The sequence below is a fragment of the Bison bison genome, unplaced genomic scaffold (genome assembly GCF_000754665.1).
Source record: "Bison bison bison isolate TAMUID 2011002044 unplaced genomic scaffold, Bison_UMD1.0 scf7180017864484, whole genome shotgun sequence".
Lineage (NCBI taxonomy): Eukaryota > Metazoa > Chordata > Mammalia > Artiodactyla > Bovidae > Bison > Bison bison.
Window position 1 is genome coordinate 1,947,444 of NW_011495044.1, and position 6,954 is coordinate 1,954,397.

General features: G+C 42.5%; 2 pseudogenes; one reads left to right on the forward strand and one right to left on the reverse strand.

The window, feature by feature from the left end:
• The first annotated feature begins 2,945 nt into the window (after positions 1 to 2,945).
• Positions 2,946 to 3,916, forward strand: LOC105004880 (annotated as a pseudogene).
• Positions 3,917 to 4,075: 159 nt separating this feature from the next.
• Positions 4,076 to 4,477, reverse strand: LOC105004881 (annotated as a pseudogene).
• Between the last annotated feature and the right edge of the window lie 2,477 nt (positions 4,478 to 6,954).

Sequence of the window (6,954 nt, forward strand, 5' to 3'; positions counted from 1 at the left end):
GTGACGAAAAGGGGTAAATAGGTAACGGGGCTCCTCCCAAACTGCCTTCTTTTCCAGTGCTTAGCTTACAGTTTTGTGAGAACCTTTATCTGATATCTCAGGCTCAAAAGTCTATTCTCCCTGGATCCCTGTATCAGGTTCCCCCACTGGACCCCACAGCGTCCTCTATTTCTTTTAGCAAAGCCCCCTCCACGCTGTACAGGAGTTGACTTATTCCCCCAGACTGGGGAGGCAACTGCTAAATCATTCCTTTGTTGCCAGTTCCCACCACAGACTGATCAGGATTGCTGAGTGAATTTAGACGTTCCACGATCTGAGTTCTCCCAAAGCAGTTTTAGGGAGAAAATCCAACAATTCATAATGTGTTCTTAATAATAGGGAGAGAATATTCATTCTTTTCTGTGAAAACTACATTTTGATGCCCTCTTTCTCATTCTATGGTTTTTATGTAAGTCTCTTACAAAGCTGACCTGTTCTGTCCACTGCCATTGCTGGCCCTGGTTCAGACCACTTTTCTCTACAGAGGTCACTGCGGCACCTCCTCACTGCTCTCTTTACTTTCTGTCTCTTTCCCTTCATTCTCCACATAGCAATCTTTGTGATCTTTCTAAAAGGCAAATCTCGGCATGTTTCTCTTCTACTTAAAACCCTTCCTGGGCTCCCATTTCCCTCAGGGTAACATTCAGCTTTCTTAGCCTGGGAACTCAAGGCCGTTTGCAGTGTTTCTAGCTCTCAGATGTCGCCTCCTCTCTCTCCACTGCCTCCAGCCCCCACCCCCTACCCCCGCCCCACCGCAACCATCCTTCAGGCATTGATCACTCTGTCCTCTGACCTCCACATACTCCTTCCCCTATGTACCTTTGGGGTTCCCTCCACAAAGACTGATCCCCCACTTAACTGTGTTCCACCCAGGACAGCCCAAGGAGTTGGCTGAGGAAGCTGCTATTTGCAGGGGCTGGCTCACTGATTTCTTGGAACATTGCTGCCAACTAGTGGCTATTGTGTGAATGTGTAGGTGGGGGCTGGTTTTAACCTCAACTTCTCATGGATTGAGAGAATTGATTTCTTTGGCAATAACCCTTCACAGGGACTATTACAAAAGATGCTTTTTCAACCCTGTCCCCAGCACCCCAGAGTGACTTCCTAGAGCAGTATCTGACCACATTACAGCTTAATGCTCCCTATTGTCTTGTGGTAAAGCTCAAATTCTATAACCAAGCTGTCAAGATCTTTCACATTCAGGTCTTTGGAGACCTGATCTTCCCAAATGCTCCTTCAACACTTTAAGACCAAGCTACGCTGAGATACCCAGTGTTCCCTGGACAGCCCCTCACCTCACTGCCTGATCTTAAAACGTTCTGTCCAAGCTTCTTCTTTCTCTTGGTCTGCTTTTGGTCTCTCCATAAGTTTGTTTGATCTCAAAAAAGACCAAATGAACAATCACTTTCTCTATGAAGCATTTTTTCATTCCTTCAACAGTTACTTAACTGAACAAGTACTCTTCCAAACTTTCTCCTCATTTGTGTGGTGTCTTGGAAAGGACATGGTTTCTAGAGTCAGATAGAGCTGATTTCAGATTCCAGCCCTGCTACTTAGCTGAAAATCTTTGGGTAAGTCACCTCACCTTTCTGATCTTCAGTTTCCTCATCTGTTGTGATACTAAGATGAAATAAGACGATGTATGTATGAGACAGATGTCCATTAGAGTTACTCCATATTTCCCCTTCCCCTCCTTTCATAAAGTCTGGTACTCACCCCAAGGTTTCTGTGAATCCCCAGGGATTTCAAGGTCATGTTTGGCTCTATGATCTGCAGCTCCTAAACTACCTGGTGCAGAGTTCCCAGAGCAAGCTCTTTCCTGTCATGGAACCCAGATCTTTTGATTAGTTTCACTTCATTCATTTACTGAGTACCTGCTGGGCACCGGGCATTGTTCTAGTGCTGGGGATACAGCAGTAAACAAAACCAAGATTTGCTTTCATGGAGCTTACATGCTGGTAGGGAAAACCAGCAATCAACAATCCACAGGTATATAAAAAAGTATCAGATGGTGATTTGTGTTATGGGGAAGAAAAGGCAAACCGAAGAATAGAAGATGATAGATGTGAGCATGGGGTGGGTGGGTCAATTTTAGATGAGATAATTTGAAGGTCACCCTGAAGGAGTGATAAGTGATAATAAATTTGAATGAAGTAAGAAGTGATAACAAACTTGAATGAAGTAAGGGAGCAAATCAGACCCTTAATTTGGGGGAGAGGCTTTTCTAAGCCAATAGAACAGCAAGTCCAAAGGTACAAAGGCAGGACCATGTCTGATGTGTTAAAGCACCAGCAGGGAGGTCAGGACAGCTGGACCAGGGCAACAGGGAGATAAGGGCGAAGAGGTGGCAGGACACTAGACCCTGTGGGGCCTCATATGTCACTTGGGGACTTTGGGTTTCGTTTTGGGGTTTTTTTTAATATAAGAAGAAACTTCCCAGTTTTGATATTTTGTTTGCATGCATTATAATATGCAGTTATGCTCAGCTGGTTAGTTATCATAGGGTTAGTGAGCAAATCCATCTTCCTATGACCTACTTTACAACTTTGGAGAGGACCTACATTGTAACACATTTAGTTTTCTATAACAAAAATATAGTTGTAAGGTGAAAACAACGCATAAAGATAATTATGAAAACAAACCTCTGACTCTTACAGAAAATTCATTGGCATTTCCAGTAACAAGTGTTAGAAATTTCAATTAATTTATCTTAGCTCTCCAAGATAGAAATAAATATAAAAAATAAGCACAGACTCCTACCTGGGTACCAACTCCCTACTGCTCTGTGCACGGTGGGCTGGCATCAGGCCAGGGGCAGAGGATCAGGTCTGCAGGATTAAGTGGTGTGGCAGCGCACTTGTGGTGAGAATCAGAGGAGCAGGAGACAATGAGGACAGGCCCAGGAAAACAAAGGAATGGAACAGCCCATGCAGACTGGAGAGGAAGACTCTCCTTTGGGCAGGGGCTAGGGCCACCAGCCAGCAGGAAATAATAGAGGAGGACAGGCTTGCCATCTTGCCCCTAATTTCCAACAGACCATACCCAGTGATGATGGAGATAGAGATGATATGGAAATATTCATAGCAGAGATGAGAAAACTAAGGCAGCTGCAGCTGAGGAATTGTCTGCGTATTCTTATGGGGAAGCTCTCTAATCACCCTGACCACCATGAGGAATTTTGCCTTATGCCTTGACTCCTGCCATGTTCCATGAGATTAATAATGTGATTCCCACTATTGTCCTCTTTTTCCTTGCATTTTCCTGATACACCTTTACTGATACATTGGCTGTGAACCTTATGTAATTTCTAAGTGTCAGGTGGGTTCTGTGTTACCAGCTTATAATTGGAGATTAAGTTTCTGTCAACAGTAGAGTTTCACCATTTGCATGGAAAAATGTGAAGTTAATAAAGCAATTAAAAAATAGCAACAGCAAAAAAATAAGTATAAATTTAACCTAAACTTTATAAAAACTGGGAGGTAGATATTTTTCCTCCTCCCTCCTTTCTTTCTAAACAGAGAGTACAAATCTGTTGGTGTTTGAACTTTCAAATGCACTTGTGTCAACAGGCTTCACTCAGAGTTTCTCAGAGTACCATTGATTCTTGTGGCCTAGGGTTTAAAATCTAATTTTAAAGGAGTGAACTCAAAGTATTTGGGGGGCCTATAATCTATTTCCACAAACCTGTGATGTAATTATGATGTGTCATATTGTCCAGGCAGGAATCCTCATCACTTCTTTTTTTTTTTTTTTTTTTTTTGAGTTTTAAAATGAATTTATTAAAGAATGGTCTTAGGAAGGCAACAATGTTTGATTTGTCATTTTAACAAAAATTCTACTTCTTCGTGCTATATAATAAAGGTAATATAAGGGGGTACAGAGTGATAAGCTTCTTTCTACTGGAATTATCTGATAGTACGGCACAGTATAGTTATTTCCTCAATGCTAGGATACATTTTTTAAAATGTTTTCTATGCTTTTCTTCAAAAAGCCATGAATGGTAACAGGATGTCATTAAAAAGCCATTTCTCCCTATTCATTCTGTAGTACTGGAGCCAGTGTTTTTACCATTACAGGCTACAATTTTCACTTTATCCAATTTAATAAATTCTGTCACCTCTCTGAATTCAACATCATTCAATTCAAAAGTCTACACATTATTGCACAATCTCTGTGTATTTAGAGAGCCCTTCAGTCCTGCAGATAATGTCTCAGATGTTTGAAATCTCAGTAACTCCTCAGGGAAGGTAGCCAAACATACATAGGCCTGAAACTTGACTCTGACCTTTTGTGCCAGTGTTGAATTTACAGCTTTATCAAACTGAAGTAGACCTTGAAGGGCAAGTTGGGGGGTAATGTGTCTAGACAGTATGAGCTCATTGAGGCTCTTCCGAAGACTGCTTCCCATACTGGTATTTTTCTACAGCTGATGTGCCATGGCTTAGGAGGAAGAAATTATTTTTCTTATTCAGGCTTGCATTGATGTCCTTGGAAAAGGCACTTACTGCCTGGGAGTGTAGAAAAGCAGTGCAGCCAGGAACCCTGCAGGAACCCCACCCCACCCCCCACCCCCCACCTCTCCCATCATTTCCTATTGTCTTTTCACAGAGGTAGAAGTAGAAATTGACAAGGAAAAGTTACTAAAACCTACCCTAACTGAACTGTGAGGATTAGGCAAGACCAAGTTGGGATACTCTTTTTTTTTTTTCCCCAAGTTGCTGCTGCTGCTGCTAAGTCGCTTCAGTCGTGCCCGACTCTGTGCGACCCCATAGACGGCAGCCCACCAGGCTTCCCTGTCCCTGGGATTCTCCAGGCAAGAACACTGGAGTGGGTTGCCATTTCCTTCTCCAATGCATGAAAGTGAAAAGTGAAAGTGAAGTCACTCAGTCGTGTCCAACGCCTAGCGACCCCATTGCCTGCAGCCTACCAGGCTGCTCCACCCATGGGATTTTCCAAGCAAGAGTACTGGAGTGGGGTGCCATTGCCTTCTCCATTTCCCCAAGTTGGGATACTCTTAATGTGATGCTTGATTATAGAAATGGTAAAGATTAGGAGCTATTATTATTTTCTGATAACCTTATTTCTCCATCCTTGTCATATTCTTTGAGCTCTGCTTACCATTGGCCAAGATTATAGCTAGCCAATCATCCTGACTAAATGCCTACTGAGAAAAAGCCAGGGTGAGAGGGGACTTCTCCCCTATCTCTGCTTGGTGGTTACTTATATTTATGGCCACAGGGATCCCTGGTAGCCAAGTTTCTATTTTTAATACCAACAATGGCTAATATTTAGATAGTGAGTGCTATTTGTCAAGCACTGTCCTAAATCTATGACATATATTAGTACACTAGATCCTTAGCAATACCCTAGGAGGTAGGTACTATTATTATTATACCCATTGTTTAGATGAGGCAACTTCAGTTGGGCCACCAACATAAACCACACTCTGTAAGTGGCCTCTAATTTCCATTCACAGCTATGAACTGACATGGTCTAGCTGCCTTCTTTGCAATCAAACCAAGAGGGAAAACCAGTCTTATCTCCCATTACTCTGCCTGATAAAGAGGCAGTTATTATTTACACTTATTGCTGAACAAATCAAACATAGAGAAGTCAAGCAGTTCTTTTTTGTCACGTCATCATCCTTGGGGGTAGTGCTGTATGCTCCTGCCAAGCACAAGTGCTTAGGTACATGAACTGCAGTGGGTAAAGATGTGATGTAATCCAAGCGATGCTGTGTATTGACTCAGGCCGATCTTAGACTTGGTTTCCTTATCTATGAAATGAGGATAATAAGCGAATCTTTGTCATTGGGTTGCTGTGAGTATTGAAAGAGGAAAGACTTATGGTACCTGGCTCATAGAAAGCGCTCATTCAGTGGTTACTATAATTTTTTGTTGTTTATCTGTTTTTGCTTTCCTTGTGGCTCAGCTGGTAAAGAATCTGCTTGCAATGTGGGAGACCTGGTTTCAATTTCTGGGTTGGGAAGATCCCCTGGAGAAGGGAAAGGCTACCCACTCCAGTATTCTGGCCTGGAGAATTCCATGGACTGTATAGTCCATGGGGTCGCAAAGAGTCAGACACGACTAAGTGACTTTTTCACTTTATTTGTTTTTAATTCTTTTTGTAAATGGAGGTATGGTTGATTTATAGTGTTGTATTAGTTTTATGATTATTATATTGTCACACAGCCAAACCATGCTGGTTCTCTTAAAAACCAATTAGATTCAAAGCAACTTGGTCAAAATCTATAAATTTGTTTTTTGTTTTATTTTGGACCAATAGGTTCTGGAACTTAGGCAAACTTTAGCCTTTCATCATATACTTTCAAAAATCATGTCTAACTCTGAGACATATCTTCAGAGGCAGGCCCTATTAGGAATATTTTATATCAGGACATTTATGGGAAAAGGTGTATTGTTCTCTGAGTAAACTGAAATATCTCAACCAAATTCACTTTGTCGGTGCTCTTCCCATTTCATTCTTCACACTCAGGTCTGAGATTAAAGCCCCTCCCTGGTGGATGACCTTAGTGACTGCATACTGCAGAAAGAATACCTCAGTTCAGTTCAGTCGCTTAGTCGTGTCCGACTCTTTGTGACCCCATGGACCGCACCATGCCAGGCCTCCCTGTCCATCACCAACTCCCAGAGTTTACCCAAACTTATGTCCATTGAGTCGGTGATGACATCCAACCATCTCATCCTCCGTTGTCCCCTTTTCCTCCTGCCCTCAATCTTTCCCAGCATCAGAGTCTTTTCCAATGAGTCAGCTCTTTGCATCAGGTGGCCAAAGTATTGGAGTTTCAGCTTCAACATCAGCCCTTCCAATGAACACCCAGGACTGATCTCCTTTAGGATGGACTGGTTGGACCTCCTTGCCTACCATTTAAAACTCTGTACTCTCTGGCCTGCT